This window comes from Papaver somniferum, unplaced genomic scaffold, assembly GCF_003573695.1.
Source record: "Papaver somniferum cultivar HN1 unplaced genomic scaffold, ASM357369v1 unplaced-scaffold_133, whole genome shotgun sequence".
Classification (NCBI taxonomy): Eukaryota; Viridiplantae; Streptophyta; class Magnoliopsida; order Ranunculales; family Papaveraceae; genus Papaver; species Papaver somniferum.
The window spans coordinates 5,291,018-5,308,090 of record NW_020622492.1 but is presented as its reverse complement, the minus strand read 5'-3'; positions in this window follow the sequence as shown (position 1 = coordinate 5,308,090).

Here is a 17,073-nt window from a genome sequence, read left to right as displayed (position 1 = left end):
ACAAGACATGACAATAGAGAGTGGTTGTCGATGGCTGAACTGAAATTGGTTTATGGAATGATTGATATTCAATGGGACTGGATGTGAGAAGTGACGGAAGTCTGTGAAGAAAATGGAGTCGAAGTTACGCGAAATCATCAACAGCCAACTGAACTAAGAAGACGAAATCAATCTCCTCTGAGCAATATCGATGGGAACTGCTCCTGAAGCCCAAAAGATTTGTCATGGCTGAAATCTAAGTGGTCCGGGACTAGCAGTTGGCTAAGCTGTGAAACCGGTGGGTGATTGAGATAGATGAACAGCCGGTGGGTGCTGAGAGTTGGTGGAAAGAAACAGAGAAAGTCTGGAGCAGCAGTTTTGTACTTAGCCAAACAAATGATCTTGAGACGATGGGAGTGAATAATGAATTGCAGACGTGAAGTGGAGGTGCTGTTGAGTTCGAGCAGCGAACTGGAGAGGGCTCGGATAGTGACGAGGTTTACTGGTGTCAGTGGTGGTGATTGGTCGAGAGTCAGATGGGTTAAAGCGAGCTCAGGAAACAAAGAAGCAGCAACATGGAGTTCCAGCGTTTCTATGTTGGTTTTACATCTGCAACAATGTATACGGGGGTGTGCTTGCTGTCCGAGATTGATGCTGTGACCAAGAGTTAGTTGGTCAGGCTATAGTAAGTAGTTGGCCAAGCTACGCCGTCGGTAGTGAGGTGTTGGTCGGGTCTTGGAAAGAGTTCTGGTGCTGTGGCTGTATAAATCTATAGAGTTTTGGATCGGGCCTTTGGTCATGCTAATTTGGTCCAAGTAGGGGTTTCTGGCAGCACCTATATATTTTGATTGAGAAGAACAGAAAAGGGGGAAAAAGAGGACGCCGGCTGCAGAGCCGAGAATAGGCAGAGAAACAAAGGGAGGCGCAGCAACAGTGAGGAAGAGAGGATTACGGATTGAAGTTCCATTTTTTCGATTCCGATTTGTTTTGTTTGTGATTCTCTTAATATATTAATGGCTTTTAAAAAAGCCATGTCTTGCTAAGATCTTGTAACTAGGGTTTTATAGATTGAATCCACTTGAGTATTAGGCTATTTTGGAACTAAATAAAATTGAGCAAAGACTATTATGATTTGATTTTATTAATTTTTGATATTATTTATTGATTTATCGAAATATGAGTTGTTGCTTCCCCGGTTTATTATAACCTTTGTGCATAATTGTTAGGGTCACAAATATATTTGTCTCATTGTCTGATATTTCATGCTTTGGTAAATCCTTTGATGGGGTATACTTAGAATAGCCGTATATTATTTGTGAACTTGTATTTAGTTTCGTATAACTATCTCGCTAACGCAATTTGATGGTGCATGCTTGGGTTTATTCTTTTGATGTGCCATGCTTAGGGTGTCCCAGTGATATTTGCGATTCTAATACATATAATAGGTGATGTCGATAGAACGAACGATAATTAAATATTCATGAATTATGTTTCAGTTCAATAATTGAATAGAAATAGTGGTGAATACTATAAACCCTGGTTACCGACTTTTTCATTGGATTCATTTTATTAGTTTAATTTATTTTCTTTGGTTTTACAATTTTAAAAATTCAAAAACATCATTCCTGGTTAATTTATTAGATATTATATTGATTACGGTATTTCCACCGCTCCACGTGGGAACGACCCGTACTTGCCTCTGTCTACTAGTTGGACATCGTGCGATTGCGGTTATTACATATAGGCAATCCCGAAAGCCTATCATCTAATAGCGTTGACGAGCTTGAGGGTCCTTACAAGTTCTTAAATGATCTTGTGCTTAATTGCCAAATCTTAATTTATGGGGAGTGCGGCTGTGGAATACTGTAAGAGTTATCTTGTATCTTCATAAACTCCTTGATGTATACACCAAGTTTCGACTATGTGAAATCATCGAAACAAAGTTGATATGTTCTCTTTTAGTCATGAATTATCTCTTTGAAAATTTCATTATGATCCCGTAATTTTCGTACCTTTGCCAATTTATATTAACAAAAAGGAAGAGAATTCATTGGTAGTTCACAATACATGCATATGGTTTACGGATCATTATGTAAGGGGGAGTGGTTTTCATTGTGAGATGGAAGTATTGACTAAAAGGGAGTGATACATATCGTCGTAGTATTATTGTCAAGTTGTGACACAATTGGACTTTAATGCTTTGTAACAATACTATGACAATGTATAACAATGATTGAGAACAGATGCTTTTCATATGTTTTCTTATTGTTATGGATACGGATCTTCCACAACAATGATGCTGAGTTGAACACGTTCAGAATCACTTGAGTACTTGGAGTGGCTAAGAATTCAAGGAATGTTGAAGAACCAAGGAAATCCAGCATGATGGATGGGAAGTTACAAAGTTTATTTATTTTGTAATCCGTATGTATTGATAGTTCTGTCACTAAAATTGACAAAGGGGGAGATTATTAGAGCATTGCTCGGTTGAACTCGCAAATGTTGCTATCACAAGCTTGTTTGTCAAATTTAGTTGATCAAAACTTTAAGTCTTGATTTCTAATCTACTTATAGCTATGTCTCGGATTAGGATAGAATGTGTAGTTGAGCTTTATACTTCACGGTGTTCATCGATTGAAGACGAAGATCTAGTGATGAGAGCTTGGAGGAACTTCATAAACAAAATATATGTGAAGTCTAAAACTTATCCATCACTCAGAATTCTAATTTATTTGATCTCCTGATGAGACTAAGTCGTTTAGCTATATAGACTTTTATATTATACACATTTGATATTTCGAGCTGAGTTTAACTCGGTTATCTATTTCTCGAAATATCTGTTGGAAGCTTTTTGGTTTAGCTATGTTCATCATATTCTTGACGAGTTTAGTTGGAAACGGTTTATTTCTTGGAAACTAAATAATAAGTCAAAAGATGATCATGTGAAAATTGCCTTGAAACATCCTACATGATTTGTATGAGACGGTCATTTGATGTCGATTCGGAAAGTTTCGTATTTATCATTCGATCACTTGAAAATTACTTATAAGCTAATTTTTTGTATGAGACAGCTATTGTCGTCTTCTAAGGATGTTTCAATGATTGAAATGGGAGTTTAGAACAAAAACCTTTGTCTGGATACATCACAGTATGCGTACCTAATATGCAAACTGTTTTGGTATGATTCAGGTCCGGGAACCTTGTTTGCATACCTAGTATGTGAACGGTTTTAACAGTTAAAGTCCGGGAACCAAGTTTGCATACCAGTATGCCAACAGTTCTACTTGAGTTAAGGTCCGGGACAACAGTATGCATACCCGTTTGCAAACTGCTGGACAATACCAAAATCCGAAAGCTATAGTTTGTGTATCTGCTTGCGAATTTAGTGGTTAAAGTTCTAAAATCGGTTAATTATGATTTTCATACTCATGAACACATATATTTATGAATTAAGGAATGCAATCTTTGCAAACTGTGGCTTAATGTTCATGAATTGATTCTCATGAATCAATCCGATTTTGATTCAATTGGCTCATATATATATATATGTGAAATAGTAAATAATTGAACAACTCTATTTCAAACGCAACTAAATTCATTTGATTATCTTTCATGATTGATTGATCATCATAGTTGATCTAAAAGTGTTAGATGAATGGGGTTAAGACAAAAGTGTCCATATGGCTAACTTCGGTTAACTATTATTGAGCCAACTCAAAATACACGTTTAGGTACGGTTACCCTTATCTAAATTAAGGTATATTTCATTTGTATGTAACAAGCTAAGACCATATAACGGTGGAGAGATATTGCTTTGGTTTTAAGCAGACTGAGCTTGAATCTTAAATCAGGTTTTCATTTAACGGTGAATATTGAAAGCTTTGTTACTAAGTTATCTTAGGTTTGATTGAAAGCAAACCCTGATTTGAAATACTATATAAGAGAGAACTCTAGCAACTGGAAAACCTAATCCCGGAACTTTCCTATGTCCTAGTTGAGACTAGAGTTGATTCTCCTTTAACCTAGGTTTTTTCCAAAACCATCATAAGTTAACGACTTGAAGAATTCATTTGGGATTCGTGAAGCCAGACCCAACTATTTTCTCTGTAGTTGCGTGTTCTGATCTTACTTGTTCTATGGTATTAAGTTTTATCTTCTCTAGATTTACTCGAGATTTATCTCCGGTAGATAAGATATAAAAAGTAATCACAAAGCTCTTCGTCTCATTCTTTGTGATTCCACAATAACTTCTTCTACTACCATATAGTTAAGTTATTGTGAGGTGATTGATATTTTTAGGCTGCTCTTCGGGAGTATAAGACCGGATTAGCAATTGGCTCTTGTTCACCTTGATTTATCAAAAGATGGAACAAAAAAACTTCATAGGTACTTCTGTGGGAGACAAATTTATCTATCAGAATATACTTATCTGTAAGAGACAGATTTGTTTATAAGTCTTCGACTTTTGGTCGTAGCAAATCTAAGTTGTGGGTGAGATCAGCTAAAGGAATCAATTGCGCAGAACCTGGCGTGGTTCAAGAGGCATAAGGGACGCGATTGTATCTTAATCGGTATGGGACTTGGTTACACTCAACTACATTCCAGTCCGAAGTTAACTTGTAGTAGGCTAGTGTCCGTAGAGGCTTAATACAATGTGGTGTTCAAACCTGGATTAGGTCCCGGGGCTTTTCTGCATTTGCGGTTTCCTCGTTAACAAAACTTCTGGTGTCTGTGTTATTTCTTTTCCGCATTATATCTTTTATATAATTGAAATATCACAGGTTATGCGTAGTCCAATCAATTGGTGAGTTCGACCTTGTTTGTTGGATAATAATTGATTGGCACTTGGGCATTGGTCTTTGGTACCGTCCAAATTATCCTCATATCAATTGGGCTCATAGATTTTTATCTGTTCGATTGCAGATTGTTTTGAGAAATTGAGATATAACTCTTTGATATATTTCTTGATTAAGTTCGCTTTTAAGTTGGTGCTCTCAGAATTATATTGGAGTTAGTCCATACAGATTGCCGAACGAATTATTGGGTGCGGTTGTTACACCCCCGCTTGTTTATAAGCTTGAGATAGCACTTGGGCATTGGTATTTGGTACCATGATGGTACCAGAGAAGGGAACACGTTAAGACCTCATAAGTCTGTATTTGTAGCAATTTGACTAATTGGACAGAAGTGTTATCTCTGACAAACGCATCACCAGAAATAAAAGTTCTGTTTCTATGAAATTTATTGAAGGGAATGACTTATCGATCTCGCATATAGATGAACATTCTGTTCCCACGAAATAAACAAGTATTCATAAGTGTTACCCTGATTATCTTACTGACGAGTCTGACTATGAAGTTATAAAAGGAAGCAGACCAAGAGAGTGCAGCGATTCTAAAACTTGTTATAATCTAGGAAGTTGAAATCAATAGGATGAAACACAAAGTCAATATTATTATTGGTATGGTAAAGGATCGTGATTCCCAATTAAAGATTCTTCGTGAGGAAAATTCCGTAGTCTGTTCATCCCGAACTTTACTAGAGGCTAAACTCAAGGAGGATGACTTGGAAATTGAACGTTTGTTGAGTAATCTCTCTATTCAATGTAAAGGATGTTCTGTGGATTCTATTATACCAGTTGCTTCTGACTCAACTGTAATGTTATAAAATGTGACTACATGTAATCATGTTTCTCTGGTCAAACTAGTTTCAGAAGCTAAAGTGCAAACCCTTCATATTGCTAAAGATGTGTTTGTAACTTCCACTAATCAAGGAATCACCACATCTCATGGAAGGAATAAATCTTCTAACTATGTTGTTAATCCTACTCACTCTAATCACTTTGATGATCAGAAGGTATGTCTCTTTTGTGATTCAAAAGGACGAGTTCAACGGAAGTGCAAATTGAGGTTGAATGACAATTATTTTGGTCGACTTAAACACACCTTAGATTTGATACTCAAAGGTGCAACTGACATTCGAATGTATAGACCAATTTGTTTTAGTACTCACCCTGTGAATCTTTCCAGGAAAGTCATTTCAATCTTCTCATCTAACGTTCGAACTTGTAATAGTAGCGTTAACACAAATCGTTCAAGGATATTTCAGAAAGGTTCTCCCTCAAACTATGGTGGGGACTGATGTTCAAGATGTGAGAGAGGTACCATAAAGTGAAAACAACAATGGAGATATGAAGGACAACCCAAATCTAATAATTGAAGGATACAAGGATCTTATCAACAGACTGTCAAAATCCTCCAAACAAATTTCTTCTGGTACGGATTCAAACTTAGTCTCTTACTTTGATGATAGTAAGTTTTATGATACTTTTTCACGCCAAAAAGGGTTTCCTCCAAAAATTAGAAGGAAAAAGAGGATTAACCATGAATAATTTTCATTTGATGAGCATAAAGCTCATACTTGTGTTAATTAATCACAAGGTTTGAAATCTTACTCATGAAAAATCATGTTGACTAAGATATGCTAACAATCAGGTATAGTTATTGGTAAAGTGTTCTCTGATTAGTTGAGCTATTTTCTTATCGTTCATAGATAGACTACCGTCTGCAGACATCTTTGCATAAGTATTTCTTTAGTGTCGAGAATTTCTTCTAGTGTCTACCTTTTAAAATTTTGAAAAATTAAGTTATGCTTAGTTTGCTTCTCTTGTGCTCTAAATTTTCCTCCTAAAAGCTAAGAATTGCGAAAGAAAATTTTCACATAGCAAAATTTTACTGTGTTCTTTTTACTTTGAGAAAAGAACTTTACAGTTCTTGTTTATAAGTTTCCTCTTGTGAGTTTAGTATTTGTTCGTACGGCTACCTTTGTAACGTGTCATGAACCGACTCCAAAAAAACCCTAAAAATATACTCCCTGAGAAACCGTTTATATACCTAACCTATTGAAGTTGAGTTATCTCACTCTAGGTTATTTTTCTCGTATCAAGGATGTCATCTGCTTCTCACACTTGTGATTTTACGAAAGGGTTTCTTGATAAAGGTATGGGTTACCGTTCCAAAGGGAAGAAGAAAAGAACCCTAGTAGGTGCGGACGATGTCAAAGCTCAAAATCCTGATGATTATTCTGATGTCTCAACAAGATGTAGAGCATGATGAAATGATTTTTGCTAAAGTGGTTCATGACTGTCCCACACTAAGCAGGGGACTTAATGTTGATGGTGGATTTTTGACGAAGGTCATATTCGTAAATCACATCGGAAAAAATTATGTATCACTGATCGGTGTCGGAATCATGAGAAACTTGTATCTTCACAAGTGTGAATCGCAGTTCTGTAATATCATGAGAGTAATAATATATGACGGTAATATTAAGGTTTCTGAGGCAAAACTTTTAATATTCCATAATTAAAGCTGAAAGACTCTGCACATTTTATTGAATTCAGAATCCATTTCTGGTGTCTGAATCAACCTAGAATTATATATGATGCTGATCACATCATATCTAAATGCTCCTAAACATATTGCATGCTAGTATAGACCAATGAATTAATTAAATCAAGTCGAAATATTCATCGGATTGAGTTCCTAGAAATTATACATTGATTAAACCCTAAATATTTACCTACTCAGGATCTGTGGCTTTTCTCTGTCGAATTCCATGGAAAGTAATGGATATTTACCTTTCGGGCAATTGGGACACCCCAAGAAAAAGGCACAGGTGTATTTAGTAATAATGCTCAAAGGAGCATCCATGGAAGAACTAGGAATCGAATCCTGATCAAAGAAGGAAAAGAAAGAGATATAAATAATAATAAAATAACAAAATAAAGGAAGCCATGTGGGTGTTGTCCACCGGTTGGCCGACTAGGCGTGCCGCCGGTTTGGTCGGTCCCTCTCCCCCTTTCCTTAATATTTTGTTATTAAAACTCTTATTTTATTATTATTTTAGTGTTTCCTCTTTCAACGCTTCCTCTTTCAATCAAAACTCATGAAACTTCCATATTTTTCCATGAACGAAAGTAAGTGGTCTCGCAGCCACCATAAATTATCTTTCTACCATCATGAGAAATATTAAAATAATATTATTTTAATATTTTTAGTAGTGGTCCTTTCACCGCTATTAAGAGTTTCAGTCAAACTTAAATTCTTCATACAAGGATGAAAGAGTGCTCAATGGACCATCAGGAAATACCAAAATTCCCAGGATTGGTCCGTGAAGAGCATGACGACACGGGTACGCCACCATGACCGGTCATGGTCGGCCCTTTGGCTTGCAGATTCCGCTCCGACCTCTCTTGATGATTTTTGTCTTAATTAATCATCCAGAGTCCATATTTGGTTCAAACTCCTTCCTGCAACTGGAAATGATCCACTCACCATATGGTGGTCCCATGACCACCAAGGGCTGGTTTTATACCTTTTGTCTGGTCCCTCCTCTTTCCATGATTAGGTTCTACCACCTATTGCTCAGTCAAGCACAATTTAGTAGTGATTAAACAACAATTAATCATCCTTTTACCAACTGCTCTGCAAAGGAGTTTGGTAAATACCCTATCCAGCATCCATATACTACATGGTATGTCCATCACTCATAGAGGCGGTCCCTCTCTCGTCCTTTGGTCGACTCTCAGTTGATCATCCATTGATCATAATTAGGGTTTTGAACTGGATGTTATGTCTAGCATAATTCTGAATATGTTCAAACACCAATATTTTAATATTGATCCAACAATCAATATTTCAATTAATCAATTAAATAATATTCGGTTAATATTTTAATTAATATTTTATTTGGTCTTGCTACCAATTATTCATAGATCTAGCAGTATTTTCTCAGACTAGAAATACTTGCTCTGACTATCACTGCTACATCTGTCAAGTACCCTAATCGCTTCAGCTAGCAATGGGTCACGGCCAACAAGGTTCAGAACCGTCATTTTTAGCAATATTGATTCAACTATCAATATTTAATTGCTCTGGGCAATATTCCTCATATTGAATCAGCTATCAATATTCGAGTTGTAGTATTTCTCATGTTGATTCAGCTATCAATATTTGAGAATTTAATACTGATCCAGCTATCAGTATTTTATTGGTTCATCAACCAACATTTGGTTCGTCTGTCAACCATTGTTTTAATATTATAATCTCTCCTCGTTATTCGTCTGACTCATAAAATATGGATCGAGAAAAGTTTTTTATGATCATTCAACAATGATTATTTTTATAAGTTATCGTGCACCAACATAATGGTTTATTATATCCATCAATCTCATAAAACCACCACTAAGTCATTCGACTATCATTACTGCTTCAACTAGCATAATCATATGACACGGTCATCTATGGTCTGCAGAGCCTGTTGATGTTTCAACATTCCATGCTTCATCCATCGTAATATTGAATTTGTCGGTTCAGTTCATAAGACTCATAGTCTTAGGTCAAAGATTGACCACTCACACATGAGACACCAATTCAACTCACATAGAGGGATACCACTAGGGTTTTGGTCTGGAGGCCTATAACATGTGCGATGTGAGGTACATCCACGATGAGAGTTGTGGTAAGTCGTGCTGACAGTTAAGTAGTAAATGGAATAGTAGGTGTCCGATCAACACAGTCTTTCGTGCAAATTATTAGAGCATTCCTCGGTTGAACCCACCAAGCGTTGGTATGTTAAGTTTGGTTGCCATATTTTAGTGAACCAAAACTTATTTAAAGAGTCGCTTGATTATTTACTAGAGTCAACTTCGTATAGGTTAGCTAGAAAGTAATTAGGATATGAGACTTACAAGTATTACTCGAAGACTTGAAGAATGCGAAGAAGTAAAGAGCTACATCGACGACATCATCCTTCCTCTTGAGGTTAGTAATATTTTGACTTGAACTGTTTCATTCCTAACGTATCTTTCAAGTCATGCTATATTGAAAACATAACTGCGAAGCTGTAAATGATTATACTCTAGTTAGACGTAGTATTAAGGAATTATAATCTGAAGTATAACGCCTATCTTTTGAACTTCATATATAAGACATCGACATAATCTTATGAATACTATTGTTATTATGTATGGGTATGGGTGAATATTTCATCCTATGAAACAATATTTAAAGGAAGTACAATTCATAAACTTGTTTTGTGAATCGAAAGGGAAATCGCTAGGCTTATTGGTATTGTTATTCATTGCAAATCTTTGGATTACCAATACGTGTGTTTAGTATAACCTCTCATAACTTGTTTATGTATCTTGGTAAAACTATTCACAATGCATGACTTATGTATCGGTATGACTTTTATTAGTGAAACCAATCTTAAGTAATCACTTGAGATGGTATGATCGATATTTGCAATTGATGTGACCAATCCGAGCCAATGGCTAACCGATCCTAGTACTTGGTGAGACTAATCACAAGATGTGTAATCGATCCTTATAGTAGGTTAACAAGTTTTAGTAATTGGTGTAACCGATCCTATAACTTGTACAACCGATCACAAGTAATACCATAAGTTAGTGGTAACCGATCTTGGTACTTAGTTTGCCATTTTATGGAAACTAGTGTAACCGATCCTAGTAGCCACTTAGAGGTAGAATCGAACTTTGTGTTTGGTAGAACCGTTAAACCCATGAATGGTGATTGAATGTTTTTGATCAATCACATAGTTCTTGGAAATCATATGAACCAATTCTAAACTCGTTTGGAAGTGTGGCAAATCGGTTCCAAGATTGTTAATATGAAAAAGGATTTACAAAGTAAAGATGTCTACATACTTTGAACATGTTCAATAATTCTTATCTATTATTGTTCAAAGATATTCCTTAATATCCTAAAGGAGAATCCCGGATTGAAATAAATTGAGAATCTTTCAATTAAGGTTTTTAATTTTATATGCTTTTAATTTCCAGCAATTAAATGCATATCTTTAGAAAATAAAAATTGGTAATATGCATTTACTAATTGGAGATTTTCTACTGAGATTTTTGTCAATATTTGGACACAGCATTTCCAGGAATTATGAAAACCGATTTTGGCTTTATTGCATATCTTTGAGAATATTCGGTTTTAGAAATTCCTTGGTGTCCAAACTTCCTTGGTATATAAATATTGAAGTTTGTATTTCGAGCAAATAATCCTCAGATCCTGCAAAACTACCTAGTTGTGTTGTTACTGGTGGAGCCATCTATTCGGATAGGAAAGTACCCTAATTAGGCGAAATCTCTTACGACCGCTCGTTTTAAAGACTTCTTTGGGATTGAGAACCTCTACGAGTACCGTTGGTGGGAAACTAGATAATTACAGTTTATTATTAGTTTTCGATTGATTTGATTGATTAGTTGCGTAGATCGGCATCAATACATTTCATTGTGATTCATAGTATTAATTGCATAGTCTAAACAACTACTTTGTTAGTTGTTGAATAAATTGATCTAAGAACCCGACAAAGGAGTTTATTGGTTGAATGGAAGAGCCTTTTGTCAAACTCATATCACGTTGTTTGAAAAGAGTTGTTACAGAACATATTTTTAGTTTCTTTATTGTTTGGAATACGAACCATAGGAATTGTTCCAAGTGCATGACTTACTGCAAGTTGGAGGCGCAGGGATACTGAGGGAACTAGGTGAACTATAGGTTTAGTTGCTTGGTCTCAACTATACGAAGTTGGTTTAGATTTTGTATAACAGCTTAATTCTGAGAGTATTCAATTCTGGACAAGGTCCCGGGGTTTTTCTGCATTTGCGGTTTCCTCGTTAACAAAATCTTGTTGTGTCTTTTACTTTTCTATTTCCGCAATTATAATTTATTTATTATAATTAGAAGTAAAATACACAAACGTTAATTCCTAATTACTTGATAGCAATCCTATAGTGTTTGATTAAGTCTGAACCTATTATCAAGTAATCATACTTCATTGTTGTATTGCCTCGATCTTGTATCCATAGTCAATCACACAAGTTATCTTGTTGTCGTATTGTCTCGATCTCGTATCCATAGACGATCACTCGAAGTGTGAACCGATATGTTGTATTGTCTCGACTCAGTCCATATACAATCACTTTCAAAGAAAGGACTTATAGGTGGAAAAGTTTTAGATTGAGGTATATTTGGGTACCCTCGTCTTTTCAATTGGTATCAGAGCATGCAAACACGAAAAGATCTGACAACCTGTATTTAGTGCGATCCAACCTATAAGACATGATTGAAAAGAAAGTTAAGCGTGAGCGAAAACTAAAGAAAGACTCAGTTAACGTATCACAAGATATATGCTCAAAAGGAGATAAGTGTTCAAACTCTTGTTGCTCAATAAATGATGCCTCTAGCGATATATTTTTGAGTTCCATACTTGAGATCTCTGATAAAAGATCAAGTGTGAAAACATCTAAACTAAAGGAATTGAGTAAACAATTTCTTTTTTGTTCTAATGAACTCCTTTCAGCACTTGAAAGAGAACGAGATTTAACTTTAAAGTTTGAAAATCTCGAGGAAGGGCATAACTTGCTAAAAGGAAAATTCTCACAATAAGTTTGTGACTTCGAAGAGAAGATGGATATTGAATGCCATCACGTAAAAACTTGTGAAAAGAATCTGGGTAAAACCCTGGAAAATGTTTCTCTTTTAGAAAAAGAGCTTGATGACTCTAAAATAGAATTAAACTCTGAACAAGAGTACTTCAAAAAAAAATGATAATAGTCTTCTTTCCAACATAAAGCGTTTAGAGGAAACTCTTAACTCTGCTCTTGATAAAATTGATTCATTATAAGGAGAAATCTCTATGTTGAGAAAACTTAATGAGAGCTCAAGCAACTTATCTTCTTTGTTGGAAACAGGGAGAAGTCATGGGGACATATGTGGTTTAGGTTATGAAGGTAGTAATATCGTTGCTCCTAACAAAGAAATAAAGTTTGTCAAATCCCTGTGTGCACAAACAGAGGACCCTCTAAATGAAAATATTCAATATTGTTGTGGAGAAACTAATGAGGGCAAACAAACAATTGATGATCATTCAAACCAGAAAAAGAAGGATGATGAAGAAAGGAAGAAATCGAAGGTACGAAGAGTAGAGGAAAACAAAGGAGCCTCCAACAACCTTGCACAAACAGGTAACAACAAACATTATAACTCTTATAATACCAAACGTTGTTATTCTTGTGGTAGTAAAAAACATGTTCAGAAGATGTGCAAGATTCGTAAAATGCAAAATGCTCTCTGTTTTGTTTCAAAGGAATTGAGAAAGATAAACTTTGATTCTCAACTCTTAACAAACAGAGTAAGGGACTATTATGCTGATTTCTTGTCTACTCAGTATACTCCAAAATCATTTAAAAGAAGGCATAAGAAAAATGATTTTAAACGATCAAGTTGTGCCTCTCGTCCTTTAAAAGGAGTAGTTTCTGAACCGTTCTTCAATTATGATGATATATCATATCTCAAGAAATGGAAGAGGAAGAACAGTCAAAAATAATGCATCGTTATATAAGAACAAATTTCTTCGTACTCGAGCAGTGCAGTGTTATAGAAATTTGTTTAAAATGGGTAGTTCTAGTTATTTCCTCTTAAGTAAGATTTCCAAAAAGTCTTTAAATAAAAAGTTTCTTTTTATAAAAGGATAAAATCTTATAAGAACATAACCCTTATTCGAATCCTTCATGGTTCTCAATAATGAAAGACCTAAAAAATGTTATATCTGATTTGATATACTCCTGTAGATTTCATGATCTATTAACTAAAAAATTTCATATAATACTTTTCACTGTGAATAAGAGATCATACAGTAAATTTGTGGGAGAATATTGTATTCAAGAAGTGGAAAGTATCTTGGATTCCTCTAATAAAGGAAGACTCGAACTTTGTTCTGATTTGTGCTCATATCAGATCATGCTCTCTCTTACGGAAGTAAGAGCAACAAATCTATGTGAAGGAGTTCTTGAACTGATCGGAAGAAAGGAACTTCTGAAGGAATTATCCTCAATTGCTAATAAGCAAATTATTTTCCATGTTGTTTGTTGGGCATCTTACAAAGACTTTCGTAATCTTCAAATGATTAGTTTTCACTCTACCAATCTGGAACTGTTTGAAGAAAACCTTGATGAATTCATGGAAACAGAGGATAACAAGGATGAATAAGTTTAAACTCTTTTTCAGGAAAATAAACATCAGTTTTTGATTTCTTTCAGTAATTGTATAAGGTCTGTTTTGAATAAAACTATCCATTATTTACGAATAAAATTATTATTTTTTAATTTTTCTTGTGATAGTTTTTCGACAACATAGCATGTGCTTGAATGCATTATATTATTTCTATGTGTTTATGGGATGTTTGATTTCAGTTTTCATAACCTTAATATTCGATCTCATATTGTGTGAACCCTTATGGTTTGGGTAACTTTTTGATTTAGCGGGATTGAGTTCTAGCCCATGTTGGTAGGATTTATCAAAGGATCATAAGGGGTTCCGATTGAAACTCATGTGTGAAAAAGTCACAATATGTTGAATCGCTTTTGGTTTAGCATAAAAGCATATGTGTTTCGGGTTTTCAACTTTTTCTTTGCATTAGTTAAAACCGATTTCAACGTTTCTCTGGTAAAGGTTGTTGTTGTTGTTCTTTTGTTCTTGCGATAGGATGACAACACAATGATATTCCTCTCCAGAAAGTCGAAGAAAAGGAGAAGAGGATGCGGAACTTGAGGTAACGAATTTGTTAGTTAATTGTTTTCCTATTTAAGAAAAGCCTGATTTTATTACATATATTTTGCTTTTGCTTAACAAAATTTCGATACAATTGATGTTTATTCCATATTTGTGTATGGATGTGTGTGTGATTTAATTGTTTTCGGTTGAGAAAAACTATTGTTATCTTGCTTTATTGTTTGGTATCAATTGTTTAGGCTTAACGAAATTTCGTGCAATTGCGATGCTTTAATGTCAATGTTTGTTTCAATTACTTCCGGTTAAGATAAATAATTATGCAATTTAATTTATTTGGTTTGTATGAATTGTTTATGTCTTAACAAAAAAAATCGGGATCATTTGTTTAGTCCATTTCGGTTCCGGATAAGAGAAACTAATTTAATTCGGATCTTAGTTAGACTTATCAAAGTGGAGGATTCGGTTATTCAAGTCTAACTGAATGCCTTAACAAGAGATACTAGTTAACTAACCTAGTACATGTCTTGTTTAAAGTGAAAGGTCTAAGTTATTGTTCGAATTAGAACCTGATGAGAAAAATAGAGTTAATTCTGATCTTTGTTTTGGTCTTATCAAACAAGCGATTGTATTTGTACAATCGGTTTAGCAAAAGAACTAAGGTGCTTATTCAATTTTTAATTTGCTAAACTATTAGGGAAAGTTGTTTCGGGAAATTGTTTCCTTGATAACATATCAAAATAAAATTACTTTGTAGTTTCGGTTTTGATATTGGTTATCTAAAATGGTATGTGAAACCTTCGTGCTTAACTGTTATAGGTTATGCGAGTCTTTTAGATTTGTAAGATCCTTTCGGTTTGTCCTTTATTTGCTCGTACCTTTATCATTTTGTGACGAAAAATGGGAGAAATATATGGAGTAAACAAGTGATGTGATTCACTAAGGAAAGTACAATGGTGCCAAAACGTTATATCTAACAAAAGAGTAAAGCATTGACTAAGGGGGAGAAACATATCATATGATGATTTGTAGTTATATGGACTACAAGAGAAAATAACAAAGATGTGCGGATTGAAAATCTACCTATCTCACCTTTAGGGGGAGTATTAGCTTTGTTATTATAATGTCAACAACAACATTTATGGATCGAATATATGCAGGTTATTGTACTGTTGAAACTTGGAATCAAGCGTATGTATAATGAATTCTTGTAATTTGTTTATCCATATGATGTAAGAGTTTTGTCACTAAAATTGACAAAGGGGGAGATTGTTAGAGCATTGCTCGGTTGAACCCACCAAGCGTTGGTATGTCAAGTTTCGTTGTCATATTTTAGTGAACCAAAACTCATTTAAAGAGTCGCTTGATTATTTACTAGAGTCAACTTCGTATAGGTTAGCTAGAAAGTTATTAGGATATGAGACTTACAAGTATTAATCGAAGATTTGAAGAATGTGTAGAAGTAAAGATCTACATCGACGAAATCATACTTTCTGTTGAGGTTAGTAATATTTTGACTTGAACTATTTCATTCCTAACGTATCTTTCAAGTCGTGTTATATTGAAAACATAACTGCGAAGCTGTGAACGATTATACTCTAGTTAGACGTAGTATTAAGGAATTATAATTCGAAGTATAACGCCTATCTTTTGAACTTCGTATATAAGACATCGACATAATCGTATGAAAGTTATTGTGATTATGTATGGGTATGGGTTGAAGATTTTATACTAGGAAACAATGTTTTACATTTGTTTAAAGGAAGTACAATTCATAAACTTGTTTTGTGAATCGAAAGGGAAATCGCTAGGCTTATTGGTATTGTTATTCACTGCAAATCTTTGGATTACCAATATGTGTGTTTAGTATAACCGCTCATAACTTGTTTATGTATCTTGGTAAAACTATTCACAATGCCTGACTTATGTATCGGTATGAATTTTATTAGTGAAAACAATCTTAAGTAATCACCTGAGATGGTATGATCGATATTTGTAATTGGTGTGACCAATCCTAGACATTGGGTAACCGATCCTAGTACTTGGTGGGAGTAATCACAAGATGTGTAATCGATCCTTGTAGTAGGTTAACAAGATTTATTAATTGGTGTAACCGATCCTATAACTTGTGCAACCGATCACAAGTAATACCATAAGATAGTGGAAACCGATCCTAGTACTTAGTTAGCCATTTTATGGAAACTAGTGTAACCGATCCTAGTAGCCACTTGGAGGTAAAACCGAACTTTGCGTTTGGTAGAACCGTTAAACTCATGAATGGTGATTGAATGTTTTTGATCAATCATATAGTTCTTGGAAATCAGATGAACCAATTCTAAACTCGTTTGGAAGTGTGGCAAATCGGTTCCAAGATTGTAAATATGAAAAAGGATTTAGAAAGTAAAGATGTAGATCGAAATAAATTGAGAATCTTTTAATTAAGGTTTTTAATTTCATATGCGTTTAATTTCCAGCAATCAAATGCATATTTTTA